The sequence below is a fragment of the Protopterus annectens genome, chromosome 4.part0, assembly GCF_019279795.1.
Source record: "Protopterus annectens isolate FY-2018-M chromosome 4.part0, PAN1.0, whole genome shotgun sequence".
NCBI classification, from domain to species: Eukaryota; Metazoa; Chordata; order Ceratodontiformes; family Protopteridae; genus Protopterus; species Protopterus annectens.
The window spans coordinates 373,742,967-373,766,172 of record NC_056733.1 but is presented as its reverse complement, the minus strand read 5'-3'; positions in this window follow the sequence as shown (position 1 = coordinate 373,766,172).

Sequence of the window (23,206 nt, the reverse complement as noted above, 5' to 3'; positions counted from 1 at the left end):
TGGGATGCCAACTGATGCCACAAATTCAGTCCCTGATAAACCCACCTGTGCCTCAATAGGAGCATCATGATGGTCAGAGTCTACAGAGACACTGACATCAGGATCAGCGCAGTAGGGACTGCGGCCACCATGTCCACCTGTGAGGAAAAAACAACATATGTAAATTACTACCTGCACTATAAGGTTTGTTGGTATACACACACACACACACACACACACACCAACTGGGCACCTTCACAGCACACAGTCAGACAATAACATACAGACTCTGGACAGACCCTCAGCATCATGCAGTGCAGCACTTTCCACTTACTGTTACTACTAATATACACCTCTGGGATACGTGAGTGGTGTTAGCAGGTGATGGGTCTTCACCTAGCACACACTGCACCCATGTAAACATTATTGCTGTTCACCTGTATAGCACTGTGTCAACTCCTACAGGACATACCTCCCAATTGTACAGAGTTTTGAAGTTTTGATGAATCTAAATCTAAAATCTTCCCTGCTAGATTTAACTACTGTGGTGTCCTAGATGTGTGCATGCCTCTAAATACTAAAACACAATTGTTTGTTTGAGGAGCATTAATATTTGTATGGAAAAAAGCAGCAGTCTTATCATCATGGTTGCCCTTTGTCTTTGTCCAGTTTTCTGTGGTTCCTTGGTGCTTTTTACTGGATATTTCTTCTTTGACTTGGTTCAAGTTTTGATGAATGTCTAGATGTATGACTCATATTTTTGGTCTGTTCTCCATAACTACTGTGTTTCTCTGATACATTACTGGGATGACCTGTGTAATGGTGCCACTAATTAATGTCATAATTTAAGGTGCAGACTGCATAACCTGCAGTATATTTATATTAAAACAAAGGCGGTTACTCAAACAAGTTCCTGAGCTTACAATGAATATAGTAAGTGTACACACCCCTGCTAACATGCCAGGATTTTGTGATATATCACATGAGACCTCAGAAATCAGGTCATAACATTTGCCTCATTTCATATGACATATAACATGTGCAATCCAACTGAAGAACATACACATCAGTCATGGGTAGCATATGGTAAATGCAATAGGTACAATAAGCTGGTTGCATGAGTGTGCACACCGTTAAAGTAATACTCTCTTAAAGCATCTTTTGATTTCATTACATCATTTATTCCTCCTGGGAAGGTGTCTATCAGCATGGAACATCCTGACTTGCCAATGTTTGCACACTCTCCCTTGTAAAACACCTCTAACTATGTCAGATGCAAAGGGCATCTCCTGTGCACTCCCCTCTTTAGGTCACCCTGCATATTTTCTTTTGGATGTAGGTGTGGGCTCTGGCTTGGCCAGTGCAGAATGTGAGTCTATATTAGAACATCGAATGTTTAATAGTTCGAATCACTAAAGGTCGACTCTTAATGATCGAACTATCAAATGATCGAATGTTCGTAAAACAAAATTCAAAAAAAAAAAAAACTAAAGGGTGTAGGAAGGGGGCAAGCCCCCTTGTACCCCCACACTCCCCACTACTTAAATATACCAGCTTTGAGACCACACTAAAGTGAAGTAAATGGAAATTTCCCCATACGGAGATTTCCATTTACACGTTTGAGATTCTGAGTGTTCACTATTGTCATGTCAACAATATGAGATTCGATATTGTCAGATTTTGACAATGTAATATAGACCCTAGAATGTTGCATGTGTTCTGGTGAAGCTATCCTTTTGTTGAATTGGATGTATGGTTTGAGCCATTGTTGTGTGGAAAGGTGGAATTCCTCTCCATCCACAGCTATGTGGCAGACACCAGAAGGATTTGAGCCACAAGGGACCTTTGTTTGGAACTGTTCATAATCTCCTCCAACTTGCTTACAGCCCAGTTCCAGCTTGTGAAAACAGGACACTGTGATCACCATGCTTCACCATGGGGGTGGTGTTGTTGTGGTGATGTGAAGTGGTGTTACTGTGCTATACAAACCTGTCAGAATTGTGGCCAAAGAGTTCAACCTTGGTCCCATATGACCATAACACATTTTCCCACTTGCTTTTTGGAGACCTGATGTATTGCTTTCAGAATTTTGCCAGGCCTGGATATTGTTTGGTGTGAGGAACTGCTTCCATCTTCCAATCCTACTCTATAGGTGAGACATATGGAGACCACGGAAGATTGTTATCACATGTAGTACACCCCCAGTACTTGCTGAAGATTCCTGCTACTCCTTCACTGTTGCTGTAGGCCTCCTGGCAGCCTCCCTGGCCAGTTTTGGTGTTGTATTCTTATATAATTTGGAGGGATGTCTACTCCTTTGCAATGTCACTGTAGCCCCATATTTTCACCAACTTTTGATGACTGCACTGTGTTCCATGGTATATGTAATGCTGTGGAAATGTTTTGGTACACTTCTCCAGGCTGATACATCTCAAAAATATGGTCCCTTAGCAGCCTCATCAGATCTATGCAGACCATGACTGTTGATGTAGCAGGCAACTGGGTATATGTTAGGATAAACACTGCATGAACCAAAAAGAAAAGATGAACTGAAGACCACAGATGAAGAATCCACTTAAAACACCAGTTTATTACACCTCTAGTGCTTTGGCAACCACCTTCAAGAAGTATAAAACGTCACATAACTTACAGTTTATATACCCTAATACATCTAACAATTAAACAAGCAGCCTAAACCAATTAATCAATAAACATTAAAAAATGGACCTAAAAAAATTATTGTCTAGGTCTTTAGGCAATTCATTTTGTAGAGGTAGAAATTTAAAAGATATTTTGGTACATAATAAATTTAAATATCCCACTGAGACATTACAATATAGGACTATGCAGATATTAGGAACTTCACCCTGTGGTCATTGCAATGTATGTCATTATATTGTTCCAACCTTTAAGTATATAAATAGCCATGTATTTGAGGTTAAAAATATATATAGCTGTAATACTGAAGGTATTATTTATGCATTGAAATGTCCATGTAGCCTTGTATATATAGGAGAAAGTAAAAGGAAGTTTAAAACTAGACTGCAGGAGCATGTCAGGAATATTATAAATAATAAAGAAGATAGCCCTGTTGCTAAACATTTTATGCTGGTCCACAATTCTAATCCAAATGTGTTACAAGCCACTATCTTAGAACATATTATGAAGGGCGTATTTTCTGATAATTTGTATAAAAAGAAGTTGTTATATAAAGAAAGTATTTTTATTTTGAAATATGACACTTTATTTCCTCAGGGTCTGAATGTGGAATGTAACTTGAGGCTTCTTATCTGATGAGAAAGTAGTATTAAGTATTTTTTAATGTTTATTGATTAATTGGTTTAGGCTGCTTGTTTAATTGTTAGATGTATTAGGGTATATAAACTGTGTAAGTTATGTGATATACTATATGTTAGGATAATCCTGGTAGGACAGCTGACCGTTATTTGCTGTCAGTCAAAGAATCTCTGTAATTGATGGCAGGTGTGTACCCAATAAGATGTAATGCTGTAGTTATATTGAAAGTTGCGTCAAAACAGTATTAGCTTCATCCTGTGCATACATATGCATCTAGGTTGTTGTACGATTATGTGTCGTAATTGTTCCCATAACAGATTTGTGTGATTTACAATTGAATTATACAGGTTACAGGTCACATGACAGGTTGGCAGGATTTTGAAATTGTCTATTGTGCTCTCATTTTTGCATATCACAAATACCTGGCATTCTAACAGGTGTGTACACCACTTATATGCACTGTATAACACTAATTTATGCAATATGACCCTATTTTTTGACCTTTGTCCCCCCATTTTGTCAGCCTTTGTCCAGATGTCGTGCAATGACAGGTTGTGAGGTATGCTACAGATATGTGACATCTCCTGCAAATAGGCCCCTGTGGTGACCACCATGATGCAATGCAGTAAACACCACCACAACTGAACATGCAGATATTGCCCATTGGCTGAGTGTAACAGTTGTGTACATGGTCACATGCATGACCTTAACATGCCTGGGGTATTGGTGAGCCACAACAGGAAAATCCCATACTTACCAGCTTCAGGCTGCTGTCCCATGTGCAGACCAGAGCAACCTATGTAGTTGTAGGGGAGAGGTATTGTCAGCAGATTCACATATGGTATTGGTGAAAGTTGAATGCTATGTTTCTGCACAGGTACAGTACACACTATGATATTACACAATTTGCTGTCCTTCACTATAGATGTGCACTTGTGTGCATTACTAAACCCCACCCACTAATCCATTTTGCACTGACATATGCATCTAGAGACTCTATAGAAGACAGTTTCACTGCTACCTCATTACATTGATGTGCACTTTGGCCTAACCTGCATGCTCCTCGCCTGTTGCCTCAGTGCCACCCTCCTCCATGACTGGTGTTTCACGTGTTTGATGTTCTGTGGGGGCTACCCCAAGGCTGGCAAGGAGCTCCTCTGTTGCCGTAAGTGAGGCCTGTGTGGCTGGACTCCCACTGGTAGCAGTATGGTCCCTCACTACAGCAGCAGCCCATTGCCCAGCACAATGTATCAGGTCAGTTGCTCTATGCCTAACCTGATCGTATGTACATCCACGGTGGCCCAAGATGTACACTCTGTTGACAAGTTCATCCCACAGGACAATCCGCTCCCGCAGATTTTGCCGGCTACGGCCAGAAAGAACAGCATAGTGTGTTATCACAGCTTCCGTGATGGCTGCTGTTCCCCCAGCAGTGTATGCAGGTTGCCTCTGCATGGCACCTAGAAGACATAAACAGGGAGACACATCACAGGACCTCAGACATTGCCCAGAGTTCTTTACAGAGCTAGCACATGAAAATTGCCTATCATTAGCCACCACTTACAAACACATCATAACTCTGTACATAGCAGCATTGTATGGCCATGCATTGTACTCTTTGTCCCGATGTGTCATGTTCCCCCCAATGAGGGCCAGTACATTGCATAAACCACCATTCATCATTGACATTTGTGTAGAGGGATGACAGTGGCTGTGTTCCTTGCAGATGGGATGTCAATGTTGCTCAGGCTTTTGCTTGCATACAGTGTGTAATGGAGCTGGAAGCATATACCTGGGTTCACATAGGATGCAGACAGGAATGATATCAGGTGCCAAGAGGACTTGCTTTTGTGAACTTTGATTAGGCAGTTTGCACCTCATCCATGATGATGTGTGCTGTGCATATCCACCTATACTGATGGCGAACATGTTGGTGATGGTTGCCTTAAACCTGTCTGCAGCAGGTTGGCTGTAGCTATGGTGTGTGTGTATGTGGTGTGATTGACCACCATTACAGGGTGGGTTGGGTTGTTGCCTCTGAGACTGCAGACATATGTGAAGATGGCCTTGTGATTGCCCTTAGTGGATGTGTCAAATTTGTACTCATATTTAGCCTTACAGTAATCCACATGTGACCTAATATGCTCATTCAGACAAAGGTTGAGATGCTGCCTAGTTGGTGCATTATCCTACTTTGCTCTGTACAGCCTATATAGCATCCCATTATGTGCTTTGTGCATTGCTGCTGCCCAGCAAAGGAGATTACTCTACTTTGGTGGAGGCAGGTTTTACAAGTAAGGTATTGCTGAAGCCATACAGCTATGTGGGTGGTCATATATCTGTTTGTAGTAGGCATAGACACAAGGTCATAACACAGTTGGATACCTCTCCGGTTTCAATGTGATACTCATGCTTATTCTGGTATCTATGTCTATTTCAGGGCAATGCACCAACCATTAGCTGTAGAAGTGTAACTCTGTTGGATGCACAGAAACTAAAATTATACACGTGTACAACATGTACAGCTTATTTACCTGACGTTTTGCATCCTATGTCAGTTGTTATGAGGCAGCCAGGTACACCTACCTATACATACATATGCACAGATAATACCTGCTAAACATTTCTGTTCTATATCAGTATGGCACACTGTAATGATACTCTTCCTGCTCAGTCATTCATGTCAACCTGTTAGGGCAGGACATCTGGAGGACACCACACATACATGGTGGGCTATGGGCAAAAATTAGTAACACTTTCTTCATATTGCTGTAACACATGTAAATCATTTGATAGTAGAATAGCCTTTGCATTCACAGACATACCTTGGAGGATGTCTGACATTCATATGGCAGGCAGAGAGGAGAAAGGCTAGGAGTGTGGTAGTGAGGTAAGGAAATTTTAATGTTTTGAGTATGACTGGTATGGGGACAGAGCTAGATGATATGATGGACAGAGGAAACGTGGATATATTGTGTGTGCCAGAGGCCAGCTGGAAGGGGTGTACGGCTATGTGTATCACAGTTGGGTACAAATAGTTCTATCATGGTGTGTATAGCAGGGGAATTGGTATAGGGGTTAACTTGAAGGAACATTTTGCCAAGAGTATTTGTAGAGGTCATAAGGGTGTTGGGTAGAGTGATGTTTAGGAGGCTGGGAATTGATGGTGTAATGATGACAGTTGTTAGTGCATATGCTCCACTAATTGCGTGTGTGATGGATGAGACAGAAGTACTTTGGAATGGTTGGATGAAGTGGTGATGAGCATACCCAATGGTGAGATAGTGGTGATTGGAGCAGATTTCAATGGGCATGTTGGAGAAGGGGACAGAGGGGATGCAGAAATGATGGGTAGGTATGGTGTTAAGCAAAGGAATGCAGAAGGTGAGATGGTGGTGGAGTTTGCAAAAGAGGTTGGACATGGCTGTGGTGAATACGTAGTTTTACAAGACCGAGGGTCATAGGGTGACATACAAGAGTGGAGGAAGATGCACACAGGTGGATTATCTCCTATGTAGGTGGGCCTATTTGAAGGGGATTGGAAACTGTAAAGTGGTGACAGGGGAAAGTGTAGTTAAACAGCATGGAATGTTGGTCTGTGGGATGACATTGGTGATCAAGAGGAGGGGGAGGAGTGTGAGGACAGCACCACGGATCAAATGATGGATACTGAGAAAGGTTGATTGTGAGGTTGAGTTCAGGGAAGAGATAAGACAGGCAGTGGGTGGCAGTGAATAGTTAGCACGTATCTGGGTAACTACATCTGAGCTAGTAAAGGTGATGAGTAGAATGGGGCTTGGTGTGACATCTGCACAGAGGAAGGAGGACAAGGAGACCTGGTGGTGGAATGAGGAAGTACAGAGGAGTATACAGAGAAAGAGGTTGGGGAAGGAGAAGTGAGATTGTCAGACAGATGAATAAAGTAGACAGGAGTATAAGGAAATGGGTGCATGACAAAGAGAGTGGTGGCAAACACTGAGGATGGGGCATCTGAAGGGTTGTATGTAAGGTTGGACACCAAGGGTGAAGAATAGGACCTGTACCAATTGGCTAGATAGAGGCATGTAGCTAGGAAGGATGTGCAGCAAATAAAGCTGATAAAGGATAATGGTTGAATGTACTCACAAACTAGGAGAGTGTGTAAAGCAGATGGAAACAGTACTTTGATGGGCTGTTGAATGAAGACAATGAGAGACAGAAAGCTGGATGATCTGGGTATGGTGAATCAGAAAGTGCAATGGATTATCATGGAGGAAGTAAGGATAGCTATGAAGAGGTTTAAGAATGGAAAGGCTATTGGTCCAGATGACATACCTGTGGAAGCATGGAGGTGTTTAGGAGAAATGGCAGTGGTCTTTTTAACTGGATTGTTTACTGTAATCTTGGAAAGTGAGAAGATGCATGAGGAGTGGATAAAATGTGTTTGGGTAGTGGGTACTGATTATGAGAATAAGGGTGGTGTGCAGAGCTGTAGTAACTACAGAGGGATAACATTGATCAGTCACAGCATGAGGTAATGGTAAAGGGTGGTGGAAGCTAGGTTAAGAATGCAGGTGAGGATTACTAATCAGCAGTATGGTTTCACGACAGGAAAGAGCAGTACAGATGCAATGTTTGCTCTGAGAGTGTCGATGGAGATGTACAGAGAAGGTCAGAAGTAGCTACATTGTGTCTTGATGGACTTAGAGACAGCATATGACAGGATGTCTAGGGAGGAGTTGTGGTACTGTAAGAGGAGGTCAGGAGTGGTGGAGGAATCTGTAAGAATGCTACAGGATATGTACAAGGCTAGTGTGACAGCAGTGAGTTCTGAGTTGAAAGTGACAGGTGCATTTACAGTGGAGGTGGGAGTACATCAGGGATCAGCTATGAGGCCTTTCTTATTTGCAGTGGTGATGGACAGGTTGATAGACATGATCAGGCAGGAGTCCCTGTAGACTGTGCTGTTTGCAGATGACATTGTGGTCTATGGTGAGAGTAGAGAACAGGTTGACGAGACCCTGGAGAGGTGGAGGTATGGTCCAGAGAGGGGAAGAATGATGGTCAGCAGGACTAAGACATGGTATATGTGTGTGAATGGGAGGGAGGATAGAAGAATGCTGAGGATGCAGGGAGTACAGTTTGCAAAGGTGGATAGGTTTAAATACTTGGGAACAACAGTAATGACGAGTGTGGGGGGAAAGGTGGAGAAGAGAGTACAGGCAAGATGCGGGTGGTGGAGAAGAGTGTCTGGAGTGATTTGTGACAGATGAGTACCATTAAGATTGATAGGGATGGTCTACAACAGGGTAGTGAGACCAGCTATGTTATATGGGTTGGAGACATTGGCATTGAAAAAAAGGCAGGAATCAGAGCTGGACGTAGCAGAGTTAGGCTAGACATGAGGGTGTTACTGCAGCAACTGTGTCGGCGTATCTACTCCAGCATTTCATTTATGACCCTATCTCCATGGCTTTTCCTCCCACTTTGTCAGGTCTGACCCAGGTACATTGCACTAGGGGTTCTGAGCCTACCTCAGGACTGTCTGGATTGTTGCAGTATGTCCAGGTGTATTGCTCATATTTCTGGTCTGTTCCACAGATGCATTATTTTCATATCCCTTGTAAATCACTGTGAGGATATGAGGATTTCTGACAGTAAATGATTACATACATTTCAGTTTCAGAACTCACATCCTTCAGAACATGTATGCTGAAACAAACCCTGTCACTGCGGCAACAGTCTACATTTATAAGAGCGATATTTGAAATATGTCCCTAGGTTTGTCCCATTGCCCCCCCCCCCCATTTGTTGACAGCTTAGGTTGTCGAATGCTTAATCGTTGACACCTAAGCGTCGAAAGCTTACAACAGCGAATGGCCACATCATCTAATTCTTTCCTCGGGAAAGAATTTGCATGGCCGTTATCGAAGATTTGCCCTTTCCCCAATGTAGAGAGATCTCGGAGTTGGTATATTTAGTTAGGGGGGAGGTGGGAGGGAGTGATGCCCCCCACTATGTTTGGGTGTGTTTGTTTATTTTGTTTATGGACTGCCACCCAAATTCTTTCCAGAGGAAAGAATTAGATGATGTGTCCATTCAGTATTGTTAGCTTTTGAAGGTTAGGTGTCGATGCTTTAGGATTCGACAACCTAAGCTTTTGATGTTATGATATAGATGCTACACACACATGCACACACACACACACACACACACACACACACACACACACACACACACACACACACACATATATATATATATATATATATATATATATATATAATTTATTCTTATATATTTATTTTATATGTATATCACTATTTATATTATGTATATATTTGTCCATATGTATGCATCTCCATACATACATATATACATGTGTATATTTATAAATATGAGGCCTGACCTACTGTTGAATGGACATATGTTGGAAAAAGCATCAGCAATCCCTATAGCTCAAATGATGTAGTGGTACATGGCTCTCACTATGGTGTACAGGGCCCTGGGTTCAAGACCGGGAAGGACTGATAATTCTGTTGCTGTTACAAATGCTTACACCCACACTAATTCTTTAAGAGAAAAGGATAATAGGAAAGTAGTGGAAAAGGGGCACGCAGACAGAAGAACAATATGGAAGATAGCTACGGATGTGCAGGACAGGTGTACAGAAGGTCCATAGATGTCCAGTTCTTATACAGCAGCAACTGTGCATTTGTACGGACTTTGGAGGTGAATTTGGACACTCAAACCCCAGAGAGAGAGGGGTGAAGACAACAGAAATGTGTTGCTAAACATAGCTGAGCATTGCTAACCATTGCCCACAGTTCATTCTTATAATATACCACACTAATGACTTCATTTAGTAAGTGTTTATGATTTCCCTTACATGACATGGCTGTATGTGCTTTCATTACAGTAGCAAGGAGTGTAACTATACTGCATGGGACATGTGTACACATGGGTGTTTTCACATGTTATATGCACTCACACATCCATTTTACACCAGCTAAACTACCCTGGGTGACAAAAATAACATCACATATTTTAATTTGAACATAGCACTTTTAACATTTGCTTTCCCATGTAAATATGGATTGCTTGTTGTATTACTCGAACCGTGTACACTTGCATGCAAAGCTGGGACTCTGACCACTACACTATCTTGGCTCAGGGATTTCAGCTGTATATTTTCATTTATTGCCTATTGGATATTAATATTATATTACTATATTAAATGGACAGTATTGCAGTTTTCGGCCATGTCATTGAGGACTGCTGTCATGACATTATGGCATACATTTCAGTTTCAGACTTGTATCCTTCTGAACATTAATGCTAATGCATAACCTGTTTTCTATCAACTGCCTGTCTGTCCTCTGTGCAGATGGGATGACACCAGTGCTCAGGCCATGGTTGACTACACTGCAGAATGGGTCTGAGAGCCCATGCCTGTGTTCATGTTGGATGCAGCCAGGAATGGTATCAGGCATATGGAGACCTCTATGTATTGCCTTTGAGAGGGCATTACAGAACTGCTTCCTGATAATGAAGGGTGGGGGGCAGGTGCTGTACATGCACGTGTGTACTTATGGGGGACAATGGGGTGATGTTTACACTTCACCTGTCTGCAGCCGGTTGCCTATATCCATGGCATATGTGTATGTGGTGTTATGGATTCACTTTATAATCTTGAAATACTAAAATTCCGAATTTTAGTATCTCAAGACTATAAAACCAAAAGCCCAAAAAAATACCCACAACAGCGAAATTCAAAATTGCGATCATTCACATACACAAACCACCACATAAACAAGCACACATACACCTACCTAATGACACTACAACAAACAAAACAACACCCACAAACACAACAAACCCCCCTGCACCCTCATGTGGGGGGCAAGCCCCCCACATCCCGCTACTTATATATACTAACTCCAAAGTCACACTAAACACACATACACATAAAACCCACCACTACACACTCTCACATACACTAAAATCCCTACCCAATACCCTTACAAGAACACCACTTACCTGAATCCCCAGCTAAATCCACAAACCGCACCGCACATCACGAATGCGACAACACAATGGCATATTCAACATTTCCGCATTTGATATTATGCAGTTTCGTGCAACTGCACTTTTGACTTTATAGTCTCAAAATACTAAATTTCGATATTTTAGTATTTCGAAATTATAATGTGAAACCAGTGTTACTGACCACCACTACAGGGCAGATATGTGTGTTGCCTCTGGAATTGCAGACACATGTCTGTAAGGCCTAGTGATTGGCCTTGGTGGATGTCTCCAGTTTGCACTCAAAGACAACCTTAGGGTACATCACCTGTGACCTTATTTGCTTATGCGGAACAAGGTGACATGGCTTCCCATGAGTTACCTGTTCCTTCTTGGCCCATCCTGCAGTTATTTCCATCTATGATGGTAGTTGTGTATTTCTGCTGTCCACCACAGGCGTTCAGCCTACCTTGAGGGGGATGATGTTGTCCTGTCGGGTATTGCTGAGGCCATAAAGCTATGTAAGTGCCTACATAGTATTGCCTCTGGGCCTGGACACTGCTGCTAGTTCCAACATATGGGACGCCATTCATGTGGGCCTTGCCCATTTTCCATGCCTGTGCAGGGGACATTATGGAGGTGTGGGGGCTACAGCCTCACTGACAGTAGGTGGAAATACCTCACAGGACAAGACCTGTGGAGACAGGCCAACAACATAGGGGACAAAGCTCCAGAATTAGGTATAGATTGTATGTCATTAGTGCTGTTATACACATGGAGGGTTGCTAGATTGACAGGGTTAGTCTGGACATGGATTTACTGGGTGAACTGACATCTGACAGTGATATGCCGCTGACATAACTCTCAACTGGCATGTTGTCCACAGACTGCCAGATGTTTGCCTGTTATGCTTGGTCTCTTCCTCGAACAACATCTGTTTTTGTGGGATTGGTAGGATAATGTTAGGATTGTAGTCAGTAACTGTTGACATCCATTGGTGTTCCAGACATCATATCCTTCAGGGATGTTATGTTACAACAACACATCTAACACCAGCTACTGTTTCAGTTTGTAACACCATTATGTGTGATATGTCCCTTTTTCCAGCCCCCTGTCCCACAAGTACGTCATGTGTTGTCCAGATGTCCTGCACTACAAGGTGCAAAGGTATGGCATATCATTAATTACCAGCTGCACTCTAGTTATCATACCAATGACCTGACAGACTCCTGGCCATGTTATGTAGTGGTGGCCAGGATTATGGTTCCACACCCTGGTAAATCTGTGCACATCTGTACATATGACAGTTATGTATGTCTGGCCATTGTGAACAAATTGCCAAGATTGTGTAGCAGTGTTGAGTGTAGATGTTTTTTGGGCTGGGTAAGGAGAGTAGAAGATGTGAGTGCCATACACCCTTTACTTATCTGACTCTGCATGCTGCTACAGCTGCTGGTGGTCTATCATGTCTGTATGCTTGTAGGGGCTGACTGTGAAATGTCCTTTAACACCTCAGGATTTCCAGTACACTTTGAATTGGGCCAGTATATGTGACTGGCAATCAGGATATGTTCAGACAGTCATTCTACTCTAGAGTTCATTTTGGGTCATTGTATGTTGCTGTGACTGTGTTGCAAATATTTTTGGGTGGGCATTTTTGTATCACTCTCTGCTTTTCACTACAGCTCCATCCCTGTAGTGCATGCTATATGTGAATATACATGAGTAATTTCCCTAAGGTGATGTGGGGGAGTGTCATGTTTGTCTTACTGCACTTTATAAGGGGCTGGCTGACATGTTTGGCAGCTGTCAGGGGATTTCCATTATGTTACATCACTGCGATCATACCTCTACACTGTCCAGAGGCCTAGACCCTGTCCAGATGCATGGTTCATATGTTTGGTCTGTTCCCCAGACAGTTGTTGCCCTTGGCTAATCAGTAGGATACTCTGGGGAATGCAGTCAGTAAATGCTAACATCCATTAGTGTTACTGACTTCATATCTCTCCAAAAGATATGTTACAACAAAGACAGTAACACCAGCAACTGTCTCCATTTATCACAGCAATATGTCCACTATACCCCTGTGTTTGTGCCTCTGTCCCCCAATTATGTCAGGCCTTGTCCAGATGTCATGCACTAAGAGGTTCAGAGGTATGTGGTATCATTATTTATTGCATTCATTCCGGCTAACATCTCAGTGATGTCATGGACCCCCAGACAGGTAACAAGGAGGAGGCCATAGATATGAGTTCTGTGCCTATACATTCTCTGGAAAACTGTACATTTGAAAGGTCTGTGTATGTCTGCCCATTGTTAAAAGACTGTAAGGACTGTGTAGTAGTGTTGTGTGTACATGTTATTTGGGCTGTGTAGGGAGGGGGTACATGTGAGTGTCATGGGCCCTTTCTATCTGACTGTGCATGCTGCTGCAGTTTCTGGTTCCCTATCGTCTGTATATGTTTGTACATGCAGACTGTGACATGTCCAGTAACACCTCATGATTACCACTACACTGTGACTTGGGGCAGTATATGTAGGAGTAATGTGTGAGTGGCAAATGGGATTTTGTTGCTCACACAGTCATTATACTGTAGTGTTCAGTTTACTTACTGGTATATTTCTGTGAGTTTAGTGCAATTTTTTTGGGGGTATGCACTTTCACACCAGTGTCTGTTTTCCAGTAGTGTTACATTCTTGTAGTGCCTGCTATATTTTCTAATGCATGTGTACAGCCCCAGAGCTGGACTTGGGTAGTGTTATATCAGTCTGATTGTAGATTGAACATTGCTCGGTAGCTCAGTGTAGTTTCCCTACTGTTGTGTTATGTCCACATATTTGTAGGAAATCAAGCCGATATCTTTGGTCTGGTCCCCATAACTGTTGTGTATTTCTGACACATCAGTGGGATGATGTGGGGATTGAGGTCACTAACTAATGGGAAGCAATTGAGTCCTGGAATTGTGATATTTCACTCTATATATGTTAGGACATACAATGTTACTACATCAACTTTCTCAGCTTATCTACTGACATATTTTAGATATATCCCTACTTCCATGTCTTTGTCCCCCCACTTTGTCAGGCTTGGTCCAGATTCATTGCACTAAAGGGTTCTGAGCATATCTCTCCACTGCCAGGATTTTCACAGAATGTCCGGATGTTTGGCCCATACTTTTGTTCAGTTCCACAATTTATTTGTATTTTTTCTGATAAATCACAGTCATGATCCAAGGATTTATGTCAGTAAATAATAACATAACATTTCAGTTTCCATCCTCATATCCTTCAGTAATTGTCTGCTGAAACACACCCTGTTGCTGTAGCAAATGTCTTCATTTGTAACAGCAACATTTGAAATATGCCCTATATGTTGCCCATCCCCCCCTTTTACTGCCTTTCTACAGGTTTCTTGCACTAACAGATTGAGAGGGATGGACCTGAGGTATAACTGCACTGCATGTTGTATACATTCATATATATATATTTTTTTCCTTCCTTTATATTTTTATATATGCATATCTATATTATGGCTCTACTTTTTCATATATATGTTTCATCAGACACACACTTATATATATATATATATATATATATATATATATATATATATATATATATATATATATATGTGTGTGTGTGTGTGTGTGTGTGTGTGTTTGTGTGTGTGTATATGTGTCTATATACAACACATGACTGGTTCCACAAAGCTTTTTCCCTAATATTGTATGCCTCTATTGCATGATATGTTTGAAAAAACAAAATATTTTTTTGTACTTTAGATGGTGTAGTGGTACATTCCTCTGACTATTGTGTTTAGGATCATGGGTTTGACACTTGGGACTGTTTTTTTTTTCAAGAATGTTAAATGACCAGAATGCACAATATGTTTGTTAAAGCATTACACTTTTTCACAGCTCAGATGGTGTAGTGGTACTTCATTGTGATTGTAGAGGACAGCATACCAGATTCGAGACTTGGCAGGGCTGACTATTGTGTTGCTGGGCAGAATGAGGTCTGATGAATACAGAGTGATGATGGCACGTTTAAGCATATTATACTTATACATTTTTATTATAAAATAATATTTATATACACATTATAATTTTACGTTTACCTTCCATGATTCCTCCTATGTGCTTTCCTTAAATTATATTCTTGTGTGACTATACTGTATGGGGCACTTGTGTTTATATGGGGGTTTCACATCTTTTCTACACTGACATCTCACTTTTGGAACTGCTACACTACCCTGGTTGACAAAAAAAGGGTTACTACATAATTTAAGTTTACTAAAATAATTTTAACACAACTTTCACATAGGAAAATAAATTGCCTGTCTTGGGATTCGAATCATGAACGCCTGCATGTAAAAACATAACTCTAACTACTACATTACCTTGGCTTGGAAATTTTAATTGTCAATTTGCATTTAGCTCCTATGGGATGTTTAAGCTATGCTAAGCCGATGGCCATAACATGAATGCCCACTTAGCTACACGTAAACATTACTTAGGCTACTGGAAAAAGTTATAATTATTGTGATATTATTAGAAAAACAAGAAAACCTGGTCACTCTCTGTATTCATACTGTCTCTATACATTGGAATTCACTACCTCCAGCTATAAGGTTTATTCCTGGCCTAACCCATTTCAAAGCCTCTTTAAAAATCATCTCAAAAATACATGGCTCTGCTCCTGCATAAAGCCTTCCTAATGCTCAGGTCTTCCTCTTCTCTCACATTTCAATCCTTCACAGATTGCAAGATTCTAAAGCTCTTCTAACTCCTTCTCTGCTTCTATACCATATCCTTAAGCTACTGCTCAGGCTTTATTGCGTCTATTCTTCTTAACTTTCTCTCGCTATATGTCTGCACCACTGACTTTCTGGCTGCTATTTCTACATCATGTATGATGAGAGTGACTATTATCGTCTGTAATGTTTTAACTATATAGAACTGTCTACATGTGTAGTAATATATTACAACATCTTGGAGCAGTTTGTTCTTTCAACTTACTTTTGCATAGTATTTCTAATGTAATCTTTATTGTAGTAGATTGTACTGTATGTGGAGCTTTTCTCCCTGGGCCTCTGCTGAAAATGGGTTCTGTAGACCCAGTCAGACCACCCCAGTAAACAAATGTCAAATAAAAAATAAATAAAATAAAATAATTAGGTTATATGGGTGTGTATTGTGGTGTTCTGACAACTACTTTGGATTACAATCATGAAATACTAGCATTGATTTGGCTTTCAGGCTTCTATGCTTCAGGGACCCCTGCTAATACATATCCTGTTATCTATCAACTTTCTAAGTGTGTGTGGCAATTTCTCAGGCGTGTCCCTTCTGTAGTTTTATTCCCCCCATCATTTGTGCCTTTGTTAACATGAACTGCTGTGAGGGAATATTGCCATACATTTGCTTTCAGACTTCTACCCTTACGTGATTCATGCTGCTGCATGACCTGTTCTCTATCAACTTTCTATGTTTGTGGGGGTGTGCTTGTGCTTTTTCACTTTTGGGGGATATATCATCCATTATGTGTGCTCTAATATTATGCCAGTTTGGCTTAGAAAGTGCTGTAGGGAACTTTATGAGTGTAGGGGGCATGTTTAGTGTCCATGCACTACTCGGACATGCCCCTTGCACTCGTTCATGGTTTGTCTGTTTAGATTAAACAGCAGCATGCCTTCATGCATGTACAAGGCGTGCTGCTGTTCTAAACGGACACAAACTGCTACATGCAAGAATAATCTTATTCTTGCACGGAGCATTGTGAATCCCAGAGAGTGTCTTTACAATCAATACAGACAACTAGAATAGACCATTAATCTCACCATACTGTAGTGATTCATGCAGCTAAATCTAGGTTATTAAACAATTAATAAGCCAAACCTGCAAATTGGTAAAACTGTTTATACTGTCTGAGGTTTATCTGCTAGGCAGGTTACTGTACAGACACCAGAAACAGTTAGCAATCTCAGAAATATCCTAGAAATAATCCTAGATAGATGCAATCAAAAATAAACATTAAATGTAGAGTTAGAAATCACTACAGTACTGCTGAATACAAATACAAATGCCTGCAATTAGTAAAGCAGATTACAAAAAAGAAAAATACAATATTTTACATTAAAACTAAAAAGTTACCTTAATCTGCTGAAGTATCCAAAACCTTACAGTAACACCACTGAAGCAGTGGCTCATACACACCACTATGGCTTGCAGGAGACAATAGAGCAGTTAAAAATGAAAGAAAAGATGGTTCCAAACACTAGTTGAGACTGTTTTAATGTGGCAAGGCAGAATGGTAGTAAAGAAATGAAAGCACAGACAGGAATGTGTCCAAAAAGGATAGGTACAGGAATACATACACAAACTGAAACCAGACTGCATCTATCAGCAGAATCCTATCACTGGAAATGTAAGTAGAGTACAATTATCAGTATTTAGGCTATTATAGTATATTTAGGAATGCAAATGAAAGGGTAAAAGGAAAATAAATGCAATGTATTGAGCTGTAGTATAAGGTAGGGTTTACTAGATATCACAAAGTTAACAAAGCAGTGAGAGGGGGTAAAAAGGAAGGAAGGAAATTTAAGGGGGGGACAAGTATTTGCAGAGAAATAGAGATGAACAAGAAGGGTAACACTAAAGGTGGTGGCTAGTGGTGCGCAGAGATCCTTACATAGAATGTATAGGTTACAGGAGAATGATAACATTAATTTCAAACATTTACTTTATTTTGGTGTGCTGCAGACCACAGATTTAAAGCACTGAGCTTGGCGTAGATGTTACTTGAATTTCACATTGGGTGATTATATGCTTTTACAACTTTATTTTGGTGTGGTGCAGACTGGGGATTTAAAACACTGAGCTTGATGTAAGTGTTACTTGAAATTCACATTGGGTGATTTGTAGACTTTTTCAACTTTATTATGGATGCAACACATTTCATAAATATATCTGTGTTAAGAAGGTTAGGTGGAAACAGGCCATGTACAACTGCAAAGCATAATAACAGTATATTAGTGCAAAGCACCTCTTAAGATTGCAGTGGTGTTACTAATGTATAGAGGTATGATTTCAAAGTGAAATACAAAACAAATCAAGGAATTGCACATTGTAGATACGATGCACAAAACATACTTACCAGAGAAGCATAAAACAAAAAACTACAGACTCTCTCCCGGATTCACGATCATTCCATACAGGCATAGCTATTCCTGCACAGAAGCGACCTTGTATGTTCAGCACACCAGTGTGCCATGCATATGTATGAAGGCCTGCTGCTGTGCCCTAGTACATACATGGGTATGTGTACGAGCGCAGGGGAGGTGTGTCTGAGAGCAAAGCTCTCACAATACACATGCCCCCTGCACGGAAATGTTCAGTAAGGAAGAGTGTGTGTCCGCGGACACTACTGTTAGTGTCTGTGGACACAAAAAGCTGAAAATGTAAGCAATGTAAGCACATCGCACACATTCCTCATACCCAACAGAAATAGTTAAAGTATGTCCCTATTTGTTCACCCATTATTAGCTGCCCACCCAGATTCTGTGCAAGTGTAAGCTAATGCAAAGCTCCTGTCATGTTACAACATACACATAGCCACCCCCCCCCACAGATAAAGGAGCAGAAATCAATGTCCATACCCCTAGCAAAATAATTAAAACACATATATTTTATCCTCCCTCTGCAATAAAGTTTAAAGTGTAGCAAAAAAAAAAAAATAGCCCTCATCGGATTCAAGCCCAGGATCCTGCATACCATAATGAAAGCACTTAACCACTAAGCCATTTGAAATGTAAAATAGTACAATATTTTACCTAACATATCATGCAGTCTGGTCATTTGAATTAATGGAAAAAATTATCAGTCCCAACTCTAGGACCCTGTACACCAATTGAAACACAGAATAGCATAATGTTTTACCTACCATATCATGCAGTCTGGTCATTTAAATTAATGGAGGAAATGTCAGTCCCAAGTCTCAAACCCACAACCCTGTACACCATTGTTAAAGAATATAACCATTAAGGCATTTTAGACATTAAATAGCATGCTATTTTACCTAACATATCATGCGGTCTGATCATTTAAATTAATGGAAAAAAAATGTCAGTCCCCACACTAGGATCCCATGCAACATAGTCAAACCACCTAATCACTAAGCCAGTTGAGATGTAGAATAGCATAATGTTTTACCTAACATATCATGCAGTCTGGTCGTTAATGTCACTCCCAAGTCTAGGACCCCATACATCATAGTCAAAGCACCTAACCAGCAAGCCAGTTGAGACATAGAACAGCATAATGTTTTACCTACCATATCATGCAGTCTGGTCATTTAAATTAATGGAAAAAAATGTTAATCCCAAGACCACACACACCATAGTCAAAGCACATAACCACCAAGCCATTTGAGACATAGAACATCATGATGTTTTACCTTCCATATCATGCAGTCTGGTTATTTAATAAAACTGCCACTCCCAAGTCTTTATCCCAGGACCCTGTATGCCACAGTCAGAGCCCCATACCAGTACACCATCTGAGCTGTACAAGTCAGTGTTGCTCTTCCAAAGTTATCATGCAATACAGGTATACCACCACCATGAGAAAAGTCTGTAGAATCAATCATGTGTTGCATATAGACATATATATGGAAATGTACATACCTAAAATACACATAGAGACATAGAGGAGCTCTCTGATCATGTAGCCCAGGCCGGTATGACCCTGACCTTGAGCAGCATCTTACCCTCACCTAGAATGATGCCACAGTATAAAGACAAAATGATCGATTTTAACAATTGGCTAAAATTGTGGTGTCATTCAAAGGGGATCCAGTGTCTGTCAGCCTGGGATGACATGCTCGACAAGCCACATTGCTTCGCTAGGGACGGCTTGCACCTGTCACCCCTGGGCTTTCGGATATTGGCAAAGGCTCTTGCCACCCCCATAGTGCCTTTTTTAGGCAAGGCTCAAAAGTCAAACCCACCTCCATAGACAGCACAAGGAACAAGAAACTAAGGGTAATGCTGCTAAATGCCAGAAGTCTTAACCTCAAGATGCATGCTCTCGAAGCTCTCCTCAGTATGGAGAACATCGATATCTCTGCAGTGACAGAAACCTGGTTCAAGGCTCCAGACAGCACCCCAGCACTACCAGGTTATACCTCATATCATGTTTTTCGGCCCCAAAACCCGGACCGAACCACAAAAGAAGGGGGAGTTTCCTTATTTATCAAGGATATCCACACCACCAGGTTAGTGGCATTGCACGAAGTATCGGAGACCATCCATGTGCAACTGACAGTGGGCAAGACTGCTTTTCAGTTTATAGCATCCTACAGACCACCCTCTCAAAGTCAGGAATCCCACTCGGTTTTCCTGAAAACATTGGAGAACATGAAGATCTCTCCGAACACCATTATATTGGGTGACTTCAACTACCCAAACATAGACTGGGAGCATTACTCAAGCCCCATCACCTTAGCCCAAAGGTTCCTGGAATTTATAAACTCAAATGCTATGGAACAACTAGTCACCACTCCCACAAGAGGGGAAAACATACTAGACCTGATAAGCAGTTAGAAATAATAACTGGTAAGCTAAAAAGCCACTCAGCAAACCGTGGAAACTGGTTTGAACAGATTTATTGACATAGGATGAAAATAAAAAACAGAAATACAACTTCTGAAATATATAACGTCCAAAATATGTAACTTGGTACTAAGCGCTTTCACCCTGTCTCGTTAGGGGCATCCTCAGAGTACTGAATGAATCAAATATAAGCCATCCCTAATATACTACTAAAACAATTGAATAATTAATTAATTGTGATTCAGCAAGCATAGCATTTAAAGTAAAACTAGCAGTAACAATACTGTGTGCAACGTGTTATTGCAACCTTAAAATCATCTTTAAAAATAAATTTAAAAACAAACTTTCAATAATTGATGTGATAAATAAGTGAAGTAAAAACAGTACCTTTTTGAATATGCTTAAATGAATATACAGTATTATTGTGATAAAAAACATACAATGTATGTATCTTTAAAACCTAGCATATAGGTATTAATAACTAATAAATCTGAAATGACGCTCTGTTTGTGTGTTAGTATATTGTATTATATGAATTATATTTTATACAACACGCTATTTAACTACTTAAACAATAACTAAATTTCATACAATTATATTTCATACCATCAACTACTCAAATCAATATAATTCATATAATACAATATACTAACACAAAAAGCGCTTAGTACCAAGTTACATATTTTGGACGTTATATATTTCGGAAGTTGTATTTCTGTTTTTTTATTTTTATCCTATGTAAATAAATCTGTTCAAACCAGTTTCCATGGTTTGCTGAGTGGCTTTTTAGCATACTAGACCTGATCATTGCCAACATGGGGACTCTATGCTCCATACCAGAAGTATATCCCTCATTGGTAAGATCAGACCATAAATTAATTTCACTGGATATCCACATCCCGACCCCACCCCCAGCCCAGAAAACCACAGTGAAAAACTTCTCAAAAGTGAACTTCACACTTCTCAAAACTGAAGTGGAATCCTTCAAGGCACCACGGCCAGTGGAAACTATGGCCCAAACTGCAGAATCCTATATAAACGCATTCTACGGGCATCTCCAGGAATGCATGGATCATGCTATCCCAAACAAAATCAAGACACAATCATCCAAAGGCAGGCATCCAGTCTGGTGGACCCCAGCCATAAATAAACTGTACAACAGAAGGAGGAAGCTACTACATGACAGAGCAAAATCCCTAAAAGGGAAGGCATCTCTGATCAGTACTAGCAAAAAATTACGATCCCTTATAAAATCCTCCAAGGCCAGCTTCGAGAGAAAAATTGCACAGGACCCTAAAGACAATCATAAGGCTTTTTTCAGTTATGTTAGGAACCTGGGATGCAACTCTCAGACTTGTTCTGAGTTGATTCTAAACAACAAAAAATACACTGAACCCACAGACATCGCCAATATCCTGGCAGACAGATTCAGTGCAAACCCCCCCCCCCCCAAAAGAGCAAGTATCTACCACGGCAGAGTGCAGCCTCCCAAACATCTCTGATGCTCAGGTGAAGGCCGCCCTCTCCAAAGCAAAAAACACTGCTTCCATGGGACCAGATGGTGTTTCGGGTTGCGTCCTACATGAACTCTAAGAAGAACTAATCCCTCAAGTAAAACTGCTGTACAATCTCAGCCTCACTACAGGATATGTGCCCAAAGAATGGTGTACAGCAACAGTGGTCCCACTCCACAAAGGTGGCACCTCTGCGGACCCTGGAAACTATCGCCCCATAAGCCTGACTAGCCTAGTCTGCATGGCTATGGAGAGGATCATCATGGAACTCATAAACAAAGACATTGGAGACCTACAAACACTAGATCCTACCCAATTTGGCTTTGTCAAGGGCAGATCCTGCCTTTTGAACCTGGTCAACTTCTTCAAAACAGTCACCAAGACCATAGATGAAGGGAAGGTAGTCCACACAGCCTATCTGGACCACGCAAAGGCATTTGACACAATACCCCACTCGGGCATCATAGATAAGCTATCCAGCCTAAATATAAACCCCTATGTCACAAGATGGGCCTCAAAATGGCTCAAACACAAAACCCACAGAGTCAGAATTGCTGGAGCTATGTCAGACTCGAAACAGTCACAAGTGGCATCCCACAAGGTTCTGTCCTGGGACCTCTCTTGTTCGGTATTTACTTTTCTGAGGTACAGGCCAACGTGGGAGGACTATGGCTCACCAAGTTCACAGATGACTGCAAACTGGGAGCCATAATCAACTCTCCAGCTGACACAAACATCCTTCAAAAAGGTCTCGCAGAGACAGATAACTGGTGCCAGAGCCATGGTCTAAAGCTAAATGCCA